This window comes from Mycteria americana, chromosome 3 (assembly GCF_035582795.1).
Source record: "Mycteria americana isolate JAX WOST 10 ecotype Jacksonville Zoo and Gardens chromosome 3, USCA_MyAme_1.0, whole genome shotgun sequence".
NCBI classification, from domain to species: Eukaryota; Metazoa; Chordata; class Aves; order Ciconiiformes; family Ciconiidae; genus Mycteria; species Mycteria americana.
In genome coordinates, this window is record NC_134367.1 from 12421114 (window position 1) to 12442208 (window position 21095).

Consider the following 21095-nt stretch of genomic DNA (forward strand, 5'->3'; position numbering starts at 1 on the left):
GAAATAAAGAATCATAATTTTGAGGTTACAGCAAGACTTATTTATACTACACGACTGGGTCCCACCACATTTTAAATTTACTGAATGAATAGTTTTTGTGTGTCCCTCATTTTCTGTTTTTGTCATACACTGCATCCCACATTCAGGCTTTGGCATGCAAGAGTTATGCATCCCGAAGACATTTTCCTCATAAAACTGGCTGTTTACTTTTTGTACAGCAATACCACAAAGCTAATGCTCTTTCTTTTTAAGAGGGTCAGGGTCCTTGGATCTATTTTAAAATGAAAAATGAAGTAGTGCAGATCAACTAAACTTCAGAACATAAATTAAACCTCAAATAATGGAATGGGCCGCCTCTAATTTCTTACCCAGAATATGTGAACACTGAAGATGAATAAACAGCCTGTTAATTTGCCCTCTTGTTTTAATCTTTATCTCAAATATGATTCTAATACACAGGAACAGAACAGACATGAGTTTGTGGAGTAATTTCACTGCCAAAAATAAGTTCTGGCTTGCAAGCAAGAAGGCATCATATTGCCAGTTATGGACACAATAGTCCCTTTCTATGACTATACCTTTGCTAATAAATTAAGCAGTGCCAGAGAATATTCTGACCACTGCAACTCAATCACTTACATAGTTAAATTGTACGAATGGGCCTTGGCATGGTTTTGTTCAAATCACCTAGCATTTCCCAAACAATTCCCTGGCAGAGTGCAGAAGTTAATATGGGAGAATGACCACTCGGAACAGGCAGTTTGAAATAGTCCCCCTTTTGGAAATAAAGAAAGCTTAATAATACGTAAATGTCAAGACAATGCCAGCTGGCCCCATGGTCAGAGAGCAGGCGCTGGCACTATTTGCTTTTTTAGTATAAACCTAGCCTGTACGACTAAGACACCTCAGCACAGGAATGCTGTATTTCTGGATGCCTCATCCCAGAGGCCCTACCAAGTGAACGGAAATCCATGAAAGAAAAGAGCAACAGAAATGTCCAGAAGGTTTTTTCCCTCCACTTAAAGCTTCATATTTTGTAGCTGACTGGGGGGATAATGGTAACACTGGGAATACCAAGACTTTGTGCATGTATTCCTGACTGTAAATAATAGTTGGCCTGTAGTGATCATATGGCTTCTTCACAAATATACTTCAGTGCTGCATAATTATTTTCGGTACCTCAGCCCAACTCAAGATACCTCCAAGAGTTTCCAACCCGCTTGCAGACTCTCCCTCTAGGGCACATACTGGCTGAGCAGTGGAGCAGGGCGCAGAAACCCCTGGAGGTGCACGCACACTGCATAGCGCAGTGCTGTGGAAAGCAAGCAGCAAAGCCATGATGGCATTTGTCAGACTGTTAAACCTTGCTTTCAGTTCAGGGACTACTGATGCCTTTGCTTTCCAGGTCTTCTCTGCTCTGTGCTAATTCTTCTCTGGGTACAGATGCCATATGCCCGTGCTGGGCTCCTCGACCTATCTCACCAGCAATGTCAAGGGCAGCAGATATTCCTAGAGCATCCCTAAGACCACGGTAAGGGCTAATAAAAAGTGGTCCTGCCGCTAGCCATTTCCCAAACAGTAAGTGCAGTTCTCCATATTTCCTCTCAGGTTAGTATGTCTTTGAGGGCTGGTCTCCACCGACCTCCTCTGTTGTTCAACCTCCCCCAAAAGAAACTGCAGCTGTAGAACAATGCTGAGGGCACTTGCCTGGAACCTTATTCCACTGAAGAATTAAGCTTTCTTTTTGCCAAAGGAAACAGGGATATTTTAACTAACACACAAATTTATTCAGCTGGACCATTTGTAGCAAACAGGGGTCTGGAGCACTTCAGGTAGGAATGAGAAAAGAATGTTTGGGGTATGCATTTTCCATATAAAAGGTAAGATGCATCTCGTGCAAGGGAAGCAAGTTTAATATATGAATAGCAGTCTTCCTTCCCTATGTAACCCTTCCTCTAGACTGCTCAACATGTAACCTACTAGAATAAAGTTGATTGATAGGCAAATCGCCTACACTTACCTCCCAGAAGCTGCTGGTCTCAGGATCCATTATGTCTTCAGCAGGGTGGTTACCGCCACTACAACTCCTAACATGGAATCAGCAAGGAAGGCCTGTATTCTGCCATAAAGTCAACCACACTCAGAGCATTGTAGTTCACCATGGGCTTCTGAACACTTTATTAAGCAAAGGGCGTAAGGCCATAATCAGTACGGAAGGAATTTAAGAGAATTCAAGTGGAGAACCTCAAAAAGAAAACTTCACAACAGCAAGCACTGCAGTGTTCTTCAATTCATGTTTTCTTTTTTTCTTCTTTTTTTGAAGTAGAATATATTACTAGAAAAAGAAATCTGGTGGGGAATGGTTCATTTTGAAAATAAAGAACAATGGAGAACCTGTCAGATCTTTGGAATCTTTGTTGGCCCACATTTTATGAACAAAATGGGATCAATATACTGTTGAGGACAGCTAAAGAAGGGGACTGAGTGGGTATGTTACTTGACTCGAACCTTCCTGTTAACAAAACTCTCCACTGTCAAAAACCTGTCAAGGGAGTTCCTGTATTCAAACGGACAGCAAATTAAACATATCACTAACCTCAGGGAACCTAGGAATACCAAAACAAGGGATATTTTTAGCCTATTTAGCTACTTGGGGGTGGTAAGTGTCTGCTCTCATTAAAATCTTACAACTGTTTCTCCCAAATGTCAAAATTGTAAAGCTGTTGACTGATGCAGCTGAGATAACCCAGGCAATGAAATCCCACTGCTTTAGGTGACAGTGGTCTCCCTGTGACAGTGCTAGGGAGCTAATTTACCTTTAAGGGAAATTAAGATTCCTTCCAAGTTGGATTACGATACCGTCATGATCCAACTCATGTCTTGGGTAGCTCTTGAGCTTCAAGAAGAGACTATGCACAGTGGGTGAAGAAATCTACCGGCCCAGCCTGGAAGCTCTGCTTTTGTCTTCAACTCATGAACTTGCTCTTTGCTTCATGAGTTTCAGGGATGTGGAAAAACCAAGGCCAGGATTTCTAGCTGAGTAAAAGCTCATGCTATGCAAATCAGAAAAAAAAAAAAAGAAGAAATGGCTCAGCCCAAACCAGCAGTTCAAAAATACACCCGCCATGGGCAGGAAGCCAAGAGTAATGTTAGAAAATACAGAACAGAATATGTACAAAACCAGATCTGTCATTGTGGAAATGCATATCAGAACATGGATAAAATCCGTGTCTGTGTTACAAAAAATAAGGTCAGATGTGCATGTGCATGGTGGTGCATGGAAAGAGGAATTTCATTCCTTTCCTGAGTAAAGAACTTTATTCTTCTACTTCCAATATCATGATTTTTTCAGCGCTTGCATAGGATTAGGAAGATAAAGGTATACTCTGGGCTCAGTTCCTTCCTACCTCTGTCTCTCTAATGGCTCCTTTGAGTTGATGCGGAAGAACCTTTCACAAGTTCATCTACTGGTTTAAGTTCCTTTGCATTCTGGGGCATCAAACAACTGCAAGGATATTATAGACCACAGGAGCTGTTGTTGCTTCTGGTCCAGCCATTCTCAAAGCTCAAAAGAGAATTGAAGGTGTTTGGACCATGAGGAGAAGACAGTAAGCTGAGAAGTCTATTTAGGGTAGTCATACAGGAAGATATTTGAGAAAGGAATTTCTTAGGAATGGGGCATTCTCGCACACACAGGGTTGAGAGGATGGGTGTGGAAAGAACATGTGTGCTTGTCCATCTTGTGCTCAACTAATCCGAATAATGTCTGGCAGAGCTAAGCATGCACAGCCCACAGCAGCCAGAGATCGCACTTTGTCAGCCTTGCCCAGAACACGAACGTGAAAGGTTTGGGATTCAGTTCGGAGTCTCAAAACCACCATGTGTGAGGAGGCTCAAAATGCCACAGCTAGGCTGCACTTACATAAGACTATTAAATTAATTAGTCTTGCAGCACAGTATGAAATGTAATTCAATTCTGGTGATAGGTTGGTAGATTAATCACAATTTACAGCCTTGTAAAGGCAGATACAAAACTAAAAAAAGTACATAAAAAGAAAGGAAAAGAAAAAGAAAAATATTCCAGTACTCAAAACCTTTAGCTTCCAGTGACAATTAAATGTATTGATGGCATTTTTGAAAGATAAATTATTTCTCTCTTTTTCTCAGTTTTCCAACTGAACATAAAACTGGGCTTTGACTGCTTTCAGTTTCAAAAAGAAAAAAAAAAAGGAAAACCAAAAGCAGACAATTTGGGTTTTTCTTTTTGGAAAGAAACTCTGGTATCTAGAAACATTTTTTATTTCCTGGCTTCTTTTTGAACAATTAAAAAATGTTGATGAAAGTGATTTTTCCTTGAAAAAGTCTTCAACTAGAAAATCAGCAACCTCTAGTGCTAATCCTGAATTAATAGGTTCTTTCCCCTTTCTTCTAAATGACACGCGAATTTTCTTACATTGGTTTATTTTTAAAAAATCAGAAAAATAACTTGAATTTCAAGAAAGGGAAAGTCCCTTATAGTCTTAAGAACCCACAAAACCTTTGTAGGGCATTTGTTGAACAGCACCATTTTGGGCCCTAAGCCTTTCACATCCTATTCAACAGTCAACACAAAGACGTTTCAGTGATGAAACCCCAATATTGTCTAACCTGTATATGTTATACGAAAAATATGTGCATGACTTGAAAAGTGACTTTCTGTGTTAGTACTTCTTACAGCAAAGGTGTGGGCTCAGCACATTCCCTGAAATCCTTTTTGTTGTAGAGGATATCTATAATTTTAAATTTTTTTGCTGTTTCACAATAATGTGCTATTTCTTCATTTTGGTTGAAAATCACTTACATCAATAATAAGGACAACTTGGATTCCCAGAGTTGTTTACTCCAGTGACAGAAATCCCCTGAATGCAATTATCTTGGATGAGGATTTTCATGTCCCTCACTCGGAGCCTTCCTAACACAATGTGTTTTGCCCTCAGTTAACTGAGAGGGCCTGAGTTTCAGAGAATAGGGCTTCAACGTTTCCTGAAAGTGTGACAGCTTCAAAGTATGTCCAATGAGACCCCAGAACCACCAGTCATTTTGGAAAAATGTTGTTGCTGTTTCTCTGATCCATTGTCTTTTTCAGAGTGGCACAACTGTGTTTGCTGTGCACAATTCCCAACAAACTGATTGATGTGGAAGGCAAGCCAGGAAAATCTCTGCTCCACCCCATTTTGCGTGTTTCACGGTCCAAAATGTTCAATAACAGCCCAGATGGGGAATATATTTTTTCCTTTCTGTTCCTGTACATATTCCTTCTGCAATTTGCATTATTATTGGGTAGCTCGCATGCTATTGACTTCATTCTACAGCTTGTAACCCTTTACATAGTCTGCCGCCTACCACATTGCTCTAGAAATGCCACCAGTGAATTCCTGCCATGAAATGTTTCTGTAAACGGGAACAAAGTGAGCAAATGGATCCTTTGATTAATCCTTGCTGCACACATACACACACCCACACACCTTGTTTTATCATTCGAATGAAATCTGCAAGCAGTCAAAATGCTTGCGTGCAGCCCTGTGCTGTAATGACATTTGTATTATGTTCTGCCCTCATTGCAGTATTGTATAACCATCATCGCTACGGCTTACGTCTTCATTCCTTCTTAGGTTACATGACCAACACTGAGATTAGTAACAGGTTTTAAAAGATGTCCACATACTGGTAATTTATCACACACACATTACACAAATAAATAAATAATACACATACATATATCAACTTAATTGCTGCACATGTAAGTACCTGATTTCACATAATGAATACTTCAAGGAAGCCTATACCCCAACAGATATTAATTACTCTGTCTGAACCAGAGGCCCCACTTTTCTCCTAAACATGCTACATTCAGTGGGCTATTGGATTTATGCTGCTGCTCATCACCGTGGTCCCTAAACACTTTCTTTGCTAAATCAAAAGCAAGAATGAAATCTCCAAAAGAAAGGATTTTTTTTTTTTTTTTGTGGGAGGTGAGAAACGTAGGATAGTTTTGGAGTAAGACCCAAAGAAAATTACCTTTGCAGGTTTTATTTATATTGTTTTATTTATATTGTTTTGCTGTCAAGGGATAAAAGCATTGCAAGTATTATCTTTGGAGCAAAAAATCTTTCTGCCTGGGTATACTTCTGGATAACTTGCATAACTCTTAGTTTACACCAGGGTAACTAAGAGCTGATGATGATTTTTTTCCGGTAGCGGGTTTGTGCCATCACCAAGAGCTGGGTTTCTCCCCAGGAGCAGACCCTCCTGCCCGGGTCAGCCCACGCAGCACCGGTAACAGCACAGGTACCAACGCTACCCCCCAGGAGGAAATTCCAGCTTATACGGGGCCACCCTCAATTTCAGAGGAATTTTGTATGATTTTGTACAAATTTTGTATGATGTATGTACAAATTTCTGGTCATGATCACAGTAAGTCTGAAGAAGATGCAGTCTTGCAGCCTGAAGGTGCATTAGGTATAATAGCCCCGCTTGTGTTTTACTCTGTTAAAAGGACACCATTATACTAAGTCCCTAGTAATTGCTAAACTGTTACACTTCAGCAAATTTCCATGAAAGATCTACAAGTCCCCAGAGATGCTCTGGCACAGGAGTGTTAAGTGCAGCATCCTTATTTTTTAAGTAGGTGATTCTTTGCTACATAAATGTCCCAGCCTGCTGCATGCACAAAGGTACGATGACCCTCCGGAGACATTAACAGGCTTTTTACCTCCTCTGTGCCTTATTCACAGGCAGCCAGCATCCCACCTCCCCACTCCAGCCCTGCTTTGCTTATTTATGTTTATGGTACACAAGGAGGTAGATAAACAAAAAGGAGTTTTAGACACTTTCTGTTCTTAGCTAAACCTTTTAGTTACACATTAGGGAACAGAAGTGTGGTACGACCCTCTGTTTATTTGTGGTTCTTTTAAGTGATGTCCAGAGACCTACATTTCATGGTTGTTTGAAAGTTTATATAACAGTGGGAAGCTGTTAAACAGCAGTTTACCTTCACTTTTTTCTTTTTTTTCCATCATGTAAAGGATTTGAAATTAACAGTCATCCTACCATATTATTTTAGTTATTACTCAACATTCCCCAGGTTTTCTTTTCCCCTAGAATTTATGTTTCCTGTAAGTAATGATAAGAGCATTCATGTCAACAAATTTAAAACCTATTTGGTAACTATGCACTTTAAAATATCCCTTGAAACTTTCACAATTAATTGCTGTTCAGCTGTCAGAAAAAAATAATTTTGTGATTAAAAAGAAAAATCTGCATTATTCACGTTAGACCTATAAACAAGGCAAAAAGTACATCCAAAAAGAAATCTTTTCTTTTTATTTCCTTGCATTCTATTGAGTAATACGTAATTCAATCTTTTAAATTAACTGGATATGTTTTTTGAAATGTTCACAACATTCTTGCATGTCTCCCAGTTCCTAAAGCTTTGTCATGTTCAAACACCCTTAGGAGGTCTCTAACACTACACTGTATTCAGGATATAAGCTTTTCTTTCATATGTCTAAAATCTCCCATTTTTCCTTTGTATAATTTGACCCTAATTCTGTTTCCTTAAGAATCAATGGTACTTTTGCTTTGCTGTAGGATCTGCTCCTTTTACTGCTTTATATAGCTGCAGCTCCTTCCAACAGAGAGCACTTCTTTCATAAAAAAAAAAAAAAGGTAAAAAAAAAAAATCCCAAATTAAATATATACTCTATTTACAAGCCAGGTCTTAATGCAGAGTCACTTTGGGATATTGGATATGTTGTTCTGCTTCAAATCATCTTAAACCTTCAAGCTAAGAAACATAAAACAACTTTAATGTAAATCATTTAGCATATAAATTTGATTTTGACTAAAAAATAACTGTATAAAAACTGCCAAAATTTTAATGCAAAGTATGCATTGTCTTGGCTCCTTATATTAGGATGAAAGAAACACCACTTTTTAATTATGATTTTAAGTGTTTGGAAAATAATTTTAAACTTCAGCCTGAAAGACAAGCCAGTTTTGTTGTTTTTAAAATTATTTGTGTCCAGGAATTTTTCTGGGAGAACATAGATGGAATTCATAGTAAAATAAATTTAATATAATTCCATCATTTTTTTGGAAAGCTCACATGACACAGTCATATCCTATTAATTCACAGTGATCACTAGAAGGCCAACTGAAAACTACAGAATAATACAAGCTAGAGCCAAAAATTTAAATGGTTCACTACACAAGACTTCACTTATTTTATGTTTAAAAAAAAAAGACATATTGTCTTCCCCTTGTTAACTTTCTGCAATAACTCTAATTTAAATGACCGTATTTTGTAAAAACAATTACGTTTTAGGGTTATGAATTCTCACGGTATAACGTTATGTGTTTATATTTTTTCTGGAACACTTCTGGATGCAGATTCAGACTCTGCTACAAACATGTAAAATATCCTGCGCTGCAAGGCAATGACTGAAACAAAATTTCTCTTCTAAAGTTGCTGAAAACTCCAGAGTTCCTGAAGACAAATTTGTCTTATTGTCATTATTAGTATTTGTCAAGCTATTCCTTCTATTCTCTAACTCTTCCTAAAAGAAAACCTTGGTGAGTGACAGAACTGCAAATCCAATCAAATACCATGAAAACTGGCCGTAATAAACTTTGCTATAGTGAAACTCCACTGAGGGTGCAGCAAAGCGAAAATCACAGAGCACATTTATGCTTTTTGAATGTGCACACTGCATGTACAGAGCCACTTGAAACTGCTGTCAGCCAAGGTTTTTAGGGGGGAAACCAACCACGCTGAATATCTTAATAGGTAATAAGAATAATAATCGGGATTTCTGAGAACGGTCACCAGTACGGCTCTCCATAGAAAGTAAGTACAGGGACCAACTGTAACTTTTGAATATTTAACCTAAGTTCAGCTTGTAGTTAAAAGACAGATGTGGTGTGAAAGCTCTAATTCACAGTTAATAACTTCCCCCTCCTCAAACATATACAAGAAAAAAAAAAAAAAAACAAGAGGAGATTAAAAAGATATAAAGCCCTGTTTAGGCCAACAAGTTGTTAAATTTCTCGAGCAAGGACAATTTTCTAAGTACAATCATTTCCTCCAACAAGGTAACTCATGTAAACACCATCAGGGTCGTATTGTTTGTTCTGCGCTGCCAGATGGGGGATATAAACCATGCAGAAACAATTTCAGATTTCCACCCTGATTAGTTCATCTTGAATATTTTCACAGTGTGAATCTGGAAGTCAGAAGTTTACATAATGGTTATAAATTAGGGAGAAATCCTGCTGCCAAGAAAGTCACACTCAGGCAAACAAACTGTCTCCTTCCTAACATGTTTTAGGTGTTGCTTATCAAACACATTCTCAGCTGTAGGTGGAAAAAGAGCTTCAACTCCTCATCGGTTTTTGGATTACCGTTTTCCCGTCGTAGGCTATTTAGTCAAAGCGGTGATTTACCCGGTTAGGAGCTGACGCCTGCCTCTCCACACCGTCCCCATCCATGCCCCTCCGAGTCCGCCAGCCCGGCAAGGGGGAGGCTTGCGGCAGCCTGCAGCTCCCCCCGTGGGTCAGCGGAAAGCCCACAGCCTCGCAGAAACCTTCACGGAGCTCTGAACTGCATCTTCGGCCAGAGAGAAACTCCACTGAGCAAAAAATACACACACACACACACACACCCCCCCCCCCGATCCTTCCCACCGAGGAGCTTTGCTACCAGGCAGCCTAAGGAGTGACCGGATCCTGCACCCCCTGAACTCCTCGCGTCCCGGGGAGCAGCTTTGGTGCAGGACACCGTCTAGCACGATGAGCTTCTTCAGGGCATGGCTTTTGCTGGTTTTTACAGTCAAACCAAAACATAAGCCTTAAAAAACAGTATTATCTTACAAAATCTCAACAGAATGTCCTGCTTTGGTGCAGGACACCGTTTAGCACGATGAGCTTCTTCAGGGCATGGCTTTTGCTGGTTTTTACAGTCAAACCAAAACATAAGCCTTAAAAAACAGTATTATCTTACAAAATCTCAACAGAATGTCCTGCTTTGGTGCAGGACACCGTTTAGCATGATGAGCTTCTTCAGGGCATGGCTTTTACAGTCAAACCAAAACATAAGCCTTAAAAAACAGTATTATCTTACAAAATCTCAACAGAATGCCAGTTCTTATTAGAATCGATGGTTGCTGTGGTTAAAAAGAAAATAAAAATCACAGTGTAGCTGTAGATAACAAACACCAGAGTAAGGTTTATGCAAAGGCATAATCTTGAGGCACAGGCAGATGGAGTAAGTAAAAGGTAAAGTTTACACATTCTTTCCAATTGGCTTGGCTGAGTGATAAAACCAGCAAAGTGCTTGCTTCTATTCAGCAATCATTTCTATTTAAAATTCTTCATGTGCCAGTTATGTAATTGAAATTTCTGGTTATTCTAAGTACAGGGGTAAATTCTGCCCTTTGATATATGCACAAGTTCAGCTTTCCTTTAGGATCATCTGGGTTAACGCACATACGTGTCAGGGCAGAGTTTAATAATATCTCCGTGGAACAGCGAACGACATTAGGTCAAACAAGCCGGTTTCATTTAATGCTAAGCATGTTTAAGAAGAAATGTCAGAGTTCAGTTCCGCTGGCTCATAATGTAAATCAGGAATCACCGAAGCCAGACACCTATCCTGATCTGATACCCAATTTGCGCTAGGATTACTCCACTGAAATAAATCAGTTCTTTACCAGGAATCCATCCTACTGACATATGAGCAGTTCATAAACTTTAGGCAAACAAGGAAATCATGCTATGCAGGTGAGTAAATTTATTTGTGTGGTTTAACTACTTGCTACAGTTACTTTTTCGCTACTGCTGCTGAAGCATTTTCAGCTGAAGATGACTTTTCTTTTTAAAGGAAAGTTTTGCAGGAAATACCTGCTTTTTCTATTTTCTTTTTTTCCTTTTGTTTTCTTTCCTTTTCTCTTTTCTTTTCTCCTTTCCTCTCCTCTTTCCCTTTTCTTTCCTCTTTTCTCTTCTTTTATTCTTTTTTCCTCTTCCCCCAGTTTCTTTTTCCTTTTTCTTTTTCTTCTCCTCTGCTCTCTCCTTCCCTTCCCCTCCCTGATACATATGTAAAGACCATATGAATGAAAAAAGTCCTCTAACATATTTTTCAGGATTTTCTAACCAGATGACAGGTTTTGACCTTTTAGTGAAAACTCCACGTTTTTTTAATGAGAAGGAAAAGGAATGTCTCCCAGTTAATTCCTTTACCTACAGAAGCAGAGCCAAGTTTTTCAGGAGGGAGAAGAACAGATCGAGCCCTAGAGCACAGCGGGCAGAATCCCACCCCAGTTCATCTGTGCCATATTTGGTTGCATTTTGCCAGCTGGTAAGATCTGTGTTAACATCTCCCCTTAATATTTTTTTCTGCAAAATTATCCCCTATACTAAAGGACCTCGAATACTAAAAACATACATTAGGGAGCGTATGCTATTCTTTCAGACGGGTTTCCCACGTTCATGGTCAACACGTTGCTGATTTTTTTTTAATCTTCTGCCGAGCTGGGGACAACGGCAGATGCCCCATGCCGTGCTTCCCTACCGAGCAGAGCGGGCGGTTTCGGGGGGCTGAGGGGTGCCGCAGCCGGGGGGACGCGGCAAGAGCCGCAGCGCTGCTGCAGGGTTCAGGCTCCTCCGTGGCCACGGCCTTGAAGCGGCAGCTTTTGGAGCTGGGAAAGATTTGCTCCATCGAGCCGGTGGTGGTGGCCGGGGCGTGTGGGCGCCCGAAGGGGCTCGGGCTCGGGCTCCGGGCGGGAGGTCCCGGCAGGGGCTTCGCTGCGCGGGCGCCCCTCGCCTGCTCTCGCCTCTTCGCTCCTTCCCCTTCACAAGCTGTTAAATGGCGCCTCCTGCCTACCAGCAAAAGAAAATTGCCTTGGAAGCTTTGCCGCCGACTTTTTCCCCTTACTCCACTGCGGTTTTGCCCATTACCCCGCTGAGGTTTTGCCTATCACACCGCTGAGTCTTTGCAGACGTTGCAGCGCGCCTCCTGAGGTGCCCAAGCGGGCAGTGTCCCCTCACCCTGGAAGGGGACAGCGGGGTGGCCGGGGTGCTCCAGGGCAGGGGCCCACACCTTGCTCGCTGCCCCAGCACAGGCCAAGGTCTACCTGCCCCACACCAGGTGTGGCCCCTAAAAGACCCACCTGAGCTCCCTCCAGGCCGCGGGTGGGGACAGGCAGGCACTATCAGAACCCAGCATGGCTCACTCTTCAGCAGGCTGCTAGCAGACCAGAGGAATGCACCCCACAGGTGCCTGTTTTCCCCACTAAGTAGCTCGAGAACATTGCAGACATCCAAAGTCCAACTGAGCTGCAAGGTGAGCTCAGTTTGCAGCTCACTTGCAGACCCAAGCTGTAGCAGATGCTGTCTGCAAGGGCCTTGCCTCCTCTTGCATTATCCATTTCCTCCATTTCCTGCCTACAAACCAAGGAAAACCCTAGCCATGCTTAACAGAATTCAGCCACCTAGGTCACTGTCCTTGACTAATACCTGGTAAGTTTTGAGCCCCAGCACTATTTGCTGCCGTGGTGCATAGAGAAGTCCTCACATTGGGGCAAGACAGCATTTTTGCATATATATTGACTGCAGAAGTAGAAAGGGAAACCCAGACAATGCTGGTGCCATTCATGTCTGTTCTGATTCTGTTGCAGGCAGGTTCAGTAGCGTGTAAATTAGGTGAGTTTAGAACAAGCGGCTTTTCAGAGGATAATGGGGCAGCCAGACTTCCCTAGAATATATGCTAATACAAGTTACTTGTGTAAGGGAATCTGCCTTCATGGAGAACTGCAATGGCCTCAGTTTTTTTCACTGTGCATCAATGTGGCTCAACCAAAACGCAGGCCAAATGGGACCGACAATATTAAGCCTCCAGACTTTGGTCTGCATAGTTAACTGTGCAAATTTCTGATTTTCACATTGTCAAATGTTTTCTTTGTCAAGTTAATGTCTAATGCACCCAGTAAGCATTATATGAAATATAAATATTGCAAATATAATTAGGACTTCTACAGATGATTTTAAACATAAGGCATAAGTTGCTCACCCAGATTTCCTCACATCATTTCTCACATATATGGCAATACATTCAAGTGGATATGGAAGTCTATTCCAGGAACATTAAAAAGGACATATTTTAGTGCTCACATCTAAATGTACTCCCCCTGAGCTTTCTGCCCATAATATATAGAGTGCACCACCTGGACATTTCAGCCCTGAAGAAGATGACAGTACTTCAGCCTTTCAAAACATATCTGAACTATGTCAAGAAACAGTCCTGGTTCTGCTCAGCTACATTTTTCAGTCCTGTGGATGATATCTAGCTGGTCTACGAATGCTGATGAAATCAAAATGTGTAGCATATACCATAATTGCAGGCATTGGGATCAGCATATAAAATAACTGTTCTCAGAATATCTCAGACTCACACTCTGCAAAGCACTGCCGTTCTCTTATAAACACAACTAACTCAAGGAAGAATGTATAAACTCTCCCTTCACTCAGCTTTGCCCTTCTTCTCTCTTTAGTAAAGGAAGAATCTCAGCTTAATGCAGTTATATCTTTGGTGACTACACATCTGCAGCCTTTCAAGAGACAGTTGTTCTCCTTCAGGCTCTTCTTTTAGGTCCTAAAAAACCAAAGACTATGGCCAAATGTTATATAAATGCAAGCTTTCTTATCAAGGTGGAAAAAGGTATTCACCTGATTCCCAGCAATGATATCTCTATAACCCATCTGTCATGCTAGGAATGTCACGCTCCTGCCACAATGCTGTCTCATAGTCACCGCAATGTATGCCCAGCATTTGTCACATCCTATTTCTGGATTTCCCAGAGGCTGACTGTCAGAATTATCCAGCTTGTGCATAAGCATATGCATTCCAGATAATGTTCATCTCTCCTCGTTACTACTTTTTTCTTCCTTTCTTTTCATTCGCAAAGTCCCATGCTGCAAAAGAAAGTCTGTGGGCTACATGCAGACTACGACTGTTTAGGACTTTTAATGTATTTGCCACTCACACGACCAAAAATTGAAAAGGGGAAGATTTTTTCAGTTTTCATTAAAATCTCAGAAGTGTCCTGTTTCTTTTTGTTTATAAGGCATTTTGTAAAAAAAAAAAAAACCAACTGTTGTATGTGCAGGTATATTGTATCATCTGTACAACCCGGAGACCAAATCTTATTTACTCTTGCATTTCTTCATCCTTTTTTTTTCAGTGATGCATTTAATTTTATTTAAAGGAAAAAAGAAGATGAGAGTAAAGAAGTGAAGGGGAAAAGAATCACTGTGTTTGATAATTTCTCCATTTAAACCTTCAAAAGGCTTTGACATGAGCTGGAGAATGGAAGAATGGGTGTAAACCATTCCCAGGACAACCACTTGCTGGAATCAATTTTCTGCAGGACTGGTTTCATAGTGCCACATCACGTCAGATTGTGTTTTGATTATTATATCTTTTTGACATTGAGAAAGAAAACTATTTTGCTAATTTTTGTAAGTATAATTTGCAAAAATATAACAGAATTTAGCAGGCACATTGCTGAAAACCATAAAACCACAAGAACCAGGAATGTGTTCATAAGTGTGTCTCAATATGACAGTCACTGCTATGCCAGGTTTCTCAAAGATATTCATGTGCTTATTGGTCAGGTAAGAGTTAATTGGACTCTCCAAAAATTAGAAGTAGCCACTGAAGAGAAAACCTCATTATAACTTTTTCTACAGGCAGGAAAATACTGTTAAAATTCCCAGCCATCACCACTGGCTTATGATGCCTTGTCAGAGTGGCTGGAAAAATATCTTCTTTCTTTTCCTAAAAAAAACAAACCCCCAAAAAACCCCTTAAAATATTTTGAACTCAAAGGAAAAAAAAAAATATCTTAAGCTGAAACTGAAGGATATTTCTGCCCCCCATGCACAAAAAAAATTTAAAAATTCAGCAAAGGGTTTGTTTTTCACATTGAGTATGCAACATTACAACACATTAAGGAAATATTTTCTGAAAGTCAGTAACATCTGTAACTACAATTACAATGCCTATAGTGCATTGCAATGGCCACGTTTAATTGGGAAACTCATTGTACAAGACACTTAAAACAGAATCGTAACAGGCTTCTTTAATCAGCGACGTCTATTCCAATCCTCTTTATCAAAAACAACGTGAGCAATTCCCTGGCTGACAGCGGTGGGACTAGATTTGTGGCCGATAAGCCACAAGACTTGCCAGAACGCACCAGAGGAGTGGGCTCTGGCCTAATCAGGCATTCATTGTTGGCTCTGAGGAGTCACGGGTAGAGATGCTGCCTTGAGAGACATCAGTTCTCTGGTTGCATCTGGGGTTGGGGGGGCAGGTAATTTTAGCTCGTTTAACAGCTCCACCTTTGTAATTGCTTGTGGGGGTGATTCAAGAGCATCAAGGTTCGCTCAAACTCAGCATTCCTCACCAACACCCTCCAGCTGCCAAAAGTGGAAGATGGGAGAGGGACCACACAGAGCCACAGCTCCTGCCTGTTAACAATTAAAATTTGCTTGAAAAAAATTAACAATGAAAACTCTTAGCTATGTCATATTCATTCCCTCACACATGAATTATGAGGTGAGCCCTTACTTATGCACATATTTTTGATATCACACTTCCCACACTGTAATATAGTCTCCTTCTTGTATTTATTCAATATAGGCTGGCTGGCAGCAAATGGTACACTTTGGGTTTTTATGAATATGTTATATGTACGTAAATTGGGTATGGTGGGAGGAAGGGAGCCCATGGGTCAGGCACATGAATAACTAAGAGATAGAAACAAGTACTAGCCATGGTATCATTCTTGTCCTCTCACAACGTGCTGAAAAGGGGGTTGGCTGAGTCATCTGTACCTGCTCGCATTTGTAGATGCTGCTAACGGAAATTGAATCAATAGCTATTGGAAAGCTTTGGGACTTCGGCAGTAGCTCCTTAGATTTCCTTATGTCTGTCCTCAAAGTAAAGAATTCTCTGCACTTCATGCCCATGACACTTTGGGCAAAAAAATTTCATGGAGTAGGAAACAGCAGCAAGAGCCAAGTCTTGCAAGTAGAGACTAAAGCAGAGGTTTCCAGAGCCATCTATCAGGCCCACGTCAGCGTAGTTCAGGGTGCTGCAAGGTAACAGCATCCATCAGGGCAGCCACCTGCAGTCTGAAGATTTGGAGCAGAGCTGGTCACCCTATGCTCCCTTCCTACTCCGTGGGTAAAAGTACGTACTTCTAGGGTACCATGTGGCTCGTTTGACCAAGCAGACATAAAAATGGGTTTGATTGTTCCCATCGTAAATGCACCTGTTCTATCTCCATTAGCTATAAAGGAGACCCAGAATGACTACCTCAGATGTAGATGCCTACACTGTAAACAGAAAATTAGGAGAGATGAGTTCCACCCAAACCAGGAAATGCAAACTAGGAAATGAGCTTGGGTTTTTTTACAAAGTCCCAATAATATGTCTTTCTACTTACTTTTTTTTTTCCCAAACCACAGGCATTAAAAATGCAGATAGAATACACTGTGGTGCGCTGACATGTTTGCAAAAAGAACGAAGGTTCTGTTTTTGATGTGGCAGAGGCATTTTGAGGAATTTCTGGACTGTTAGGAAGTCTCATGAAATGGACGGGAAGAAAAGAACCGGACTAAAACCATAGAGGAAAAGTAAACTGATTCACAAATCACCATAACTAGGAAACTTTTAGATGCCCACCAATGTAGGTTAGATCATCGGCTGTCGTCTGTTGGTAGAGTTTCTGGAGTTTCTTCCCCCGTGACAGAGGACTTCGCTCCAGCTGAGCACTACTCGTGCTGCTGCCCCGGGCAAGCCTTCCCCGCCCGCCGGCCGCGGCGCAGCGGCCAGCAGCAGGTGGCACTGTGGCGGCTGCGGCGGGAGCGCGGGAGGCTCTTCCAAGAGGAGCTGCTGCAAGCGGCAGGAAGGACCCTTTCAGTCTTAGTCTATTAATCATATTTAGCATCTAGAATCTGGGCTTCTTGATTTCGTTGGCTCTTTCTTTTTTTTGGCCCTAGGAGTCCCACATTGATGCTCGGGTTGAAATTCTCAACGGCAAAGATTGGTGGCAGTGCTATTTGTGACGAGCTCCTGTCAAGGCTGATTTATACGGTAAAATCACAGAATCACAGAATCACAGAATCATATAGGTTGGAAAAGACCTTTAAGATCATCGAGTCCAACCATAAACCTAACACTGCCAAAAACCATCACTACACCATGTCTCTAAGTACCTCATCCAAACGTCCTTTAAATACCTCCAGGGATGGCGACTCAACCACTTCCCTGGGCAGTCTGTTCCAATGCTTGATAACCCTCTCGGTGAAGAAAAATTTCCTAATATCCAGTCTAAACCTCCCCTGGCGCAACTTGAGGCCATTTCCTCTTGTCCTATCACTTGTTACCTGGGAGAAGAGACCGACCCCCACCTCTCTACAACCTCCTTTCAGGTAGTCGTAGAGAGCGATGAGGTCTCCCCTCAGCCTCCTTTTCTCCAGGCTAAACAGTCCCAGCTCCCTCAGCCGCTCCTCATAAGACTTCTGCTCTAGACCCTTCACCAGCTTCGTTGCCCTTCTCTGTACGCGCTCCAGTACCTCAATATCCCTCTTGTAGTGGGGGGCACAAAACTGAACACAGTATTCGAGGTGCGGCCTCACCAGTGCCGAGTACAGGGGCACAATCACTGCCCTAGTCCTGCTGGCCACGCTATTTTTGATACAGGCCATGATGCCATTGGCCTTCTTGGCCGCCTGGGCACACTGCTGGCTCATATTCAGGCGGCTGTCAACCAACACCCCCAGGTCCTTCTCTGCCAGGCAGCTTTCCAGCCACTCTTCCCCAAGCCTGTAGCGTTGCATGGGGTTGCTGTGGCCCAAGTGCAGGACCTTGCACTTGGCCTTGTTAAACCTCATACAATTCACCCCAGCCCATCGATCCAGCCTGTCCAGGTCCCTCTGCAGAGCCTGCCTACCCTCCAGCAGATCAACACTCCCACACAACTTGGTGTCGTCTGCAAACTTACTGAGAGTGCACTCGATCCCTTCGTCCAGATCATTGATAAAGATGTTAAACAGAACTGGCCCCAACACCGAGCCCTGGGGAACACCGCTTGTGACCGGCCGCCAACCGGAGTAAACTCCATTCACCACCACTCTCTGGGCCCGGCCGTCCAGCCAGTTCTTTACCCAGCGAAGAGTACACCCGTCCAAGCCATGAGCAGCCAGTTTCTCCAGGAGAATGCCGTGGGAAACCGTGTCAAAGGCTTTACTGAAGTCTAGATAGACAACATCCACAGACTTCCCCTCATCCACTAGGCGGGTCACCTTATCATAGAAGGAGATCAGGTTGGTCAAGCAGGACCTGCCTTTCCTGAACCCATGCTGGCTGGGCCTGATCCCCTGGTTATTCTCTACATGCCGTGTGATAGCACTCAGGATGATCTGCTCCATCAGCTTCCCCGGCACCGAGGTCAGGCTGACAGGCCTGTAGTTCCCCGGGTCCTCCTTCCGGCCCTTCTTGAAGATGGGTGTCACATTCGCTAATCTCCAGTCAGCAGGGACTTCCCCAGTTAGCCAGGACTGCTGGTAAATGATGGAAAGGGGCTTGGTGAGCACATCTGCCAGCTCCTTCAACACTCTCGGGTGGATCTCATCAGGCCCCATAGACTTGTGAGTGTCTAAGTGGTGCAGCAGGTCACTCACCATTTCCCCCTGGATAATGGGGGCTCCAGTCTGGTCCCCATCCCTATCTTCCAACTCCAGGGGCTGGGTACCCATAGAACATTCGGCCCTGCTAATAAAGACTGAGGCAAAGAAGGCATTAAGTACCTCAGCCTTTTCCTCATCCTTGGTCACTGTGTTTCCTCCCACATCTACTAGGGGCTGGAGATTCTCCTTAGCTCTCCTTTTGCTGCTAATGTATTTGAAGAAGTGTTTTTTGTTGTCTTTTATAGCAGCAGCCAGACTGAGCTCTAGCTCAGCTTTGGCCCTTCTAGTTTTCTCCCTGCACAGCCTCGCTACACCCCTGTAGTCCTCCTGAGTTGCCCGCCCCTTCTTCCAGAGGTCATAGACTCTCCTCTTTCTCCTCAGTTCGAGCCAGAGCTCTCTAGTCAGCCAGGCCGGTCTTCTTCCCCGCCGGCTCGTCTTTCGGCACCTGGGGACAGCCCGCTCTTGTGCCTTTAGGACTTCCTCCTTAAAGAATGTCCAGCCTTCCTGGACCCCTTTGCCCATTAGGGCTGCCTCCCAGGGGACTCTGTCGACCAGTCTCCTAAACAGGCTGAAGTCCACCCTCCGGAAGTCTAAGGTGGCAGTTTTGCCGACCCCCCTCGCCGCTTCTCCACGTATCAAAAACTCTATCATTTCATGATCGCTCTGCCCAAGACAGCCTCCAACCATCACATCACTCACCAGTCCTTCTCTGTTGGTGAACAAGAGGTCCAGCGGGGCACCTTCCCTCGTTGGCTCACTCACCAGCTGCGTCAGGAAGTTATCTGCCACACGCTCCAGGAACCTCCTGGACTGTTTCCTCTCTGCTGTATTGTATTTCCAGCAGACATCTGGCAGGTTGAAGTCCCCCACAAGAACAAGGGCTAGCGATCGTGAGGCTTCTCCCAGCTGCTTATAGAATAGTTCATCTGTCTCCTCATCCTGGCTGGGGGGTCTGTAACAGACTCCCACCACAATATCTGCCCTGTTGGCCTTCCCCCTGATTCTGACCCCCAGACACTCCACCCTATCATCACCATCATTGAGCTCTAAACTATCCAGACTCTCCCTGACGTATAGGGCTACCCCACCACCTCTCCTGCCTCGCCTATCCCTCCTGAAGAGTTTATAGCCATCCATCGCTGCACTCCAGTTGTGCGAGTCATCCCACCATGTTTCTGTGATGGCCACCATATCATAGTTTTCCTGACGTACAATGGCTTCCAGCTCCTCCTGCTTGTTGCCCATGCTGCGTGCATTGGTGTAGAGGCACTTCAGCTGGGGTGTCGTCCGTGCCTCCTTCATAGAAGAACACCCCTTGCGTGCTTTGAGGCATTTCACTGGTGTTTCCCTCTTGGCTCCCGTTGCCTCAGTATCCCCTGGCTCAACTCCGCTCGACTTCGGCTGTGCCCAAGCGTACCCCGTGCATCTCGAGGACTCAGGCCGACTGTCCTCGCTGTCAGCCGCTCCCTCCAACCATGGCACGTCGCCCCTCAGCTTCTCTCGGGCAAGCCTGATATTATCCCCCTCCCCCTTCGAGTCTAGTTTAAAGCTCTGTCAATGAGCCCTGCAAGTTCCTGTGCAAAGATTCTCTTTCCCCTTTGAGAAAGATGAATCCCATCGGATGCCAGCAAACCCGGTGCGGCGTAGGCCATTCCGTTGTCAAAAAAACCAAATCCGTGGCGATGACACCAGCCACGGAGCCATGCATTAATAGATTGGGCATCTCTGTTCCTTCTGGTGTCACTGCCCACCACTGGAAGGAGAGAAGAGAAAATAACCTGCGCTCCTGAGTTTCTTACTAGCCGTCCCAAGGCCCTCAAGTCTCTTTTGATCACCCTAGGACTTCGCGTTGCAGTATCATCGCCCCCCACATGGAAGAGCAGTAAATGAAACAAGCAACATTAAAAATAAACCCTGATGTGCCTTGCTAATTTCTTCTCTGTGAGAAATGATGTATTAAGGCCTGAAATCTGCTGCCTCTCAACAGACGGGCCACATTATCACAGTGCTCTCTTGTCAATAGATTTATGAACTTTTGTGGATTTGGAAACAGCCATTTCCAAGCTATATATATATGTATATATATATAGGGAAAAAATGGCTTCTCTTTAAGTGGATAAAGACTGGAGAACATTCAGAAGGTTACATGGCTTAATACTGTTGGGAGAGACACCTCAGATTTTAGAAGTTTGTGACTGAATCTGTGACATTAGACTACATATCTTTTGTTGGGAAATCTTTGGGTATTTTCTCCTTCTAGTCATGGTTTAGTATGTTGAAGAAAACACTGCTGCATACCATCTTAT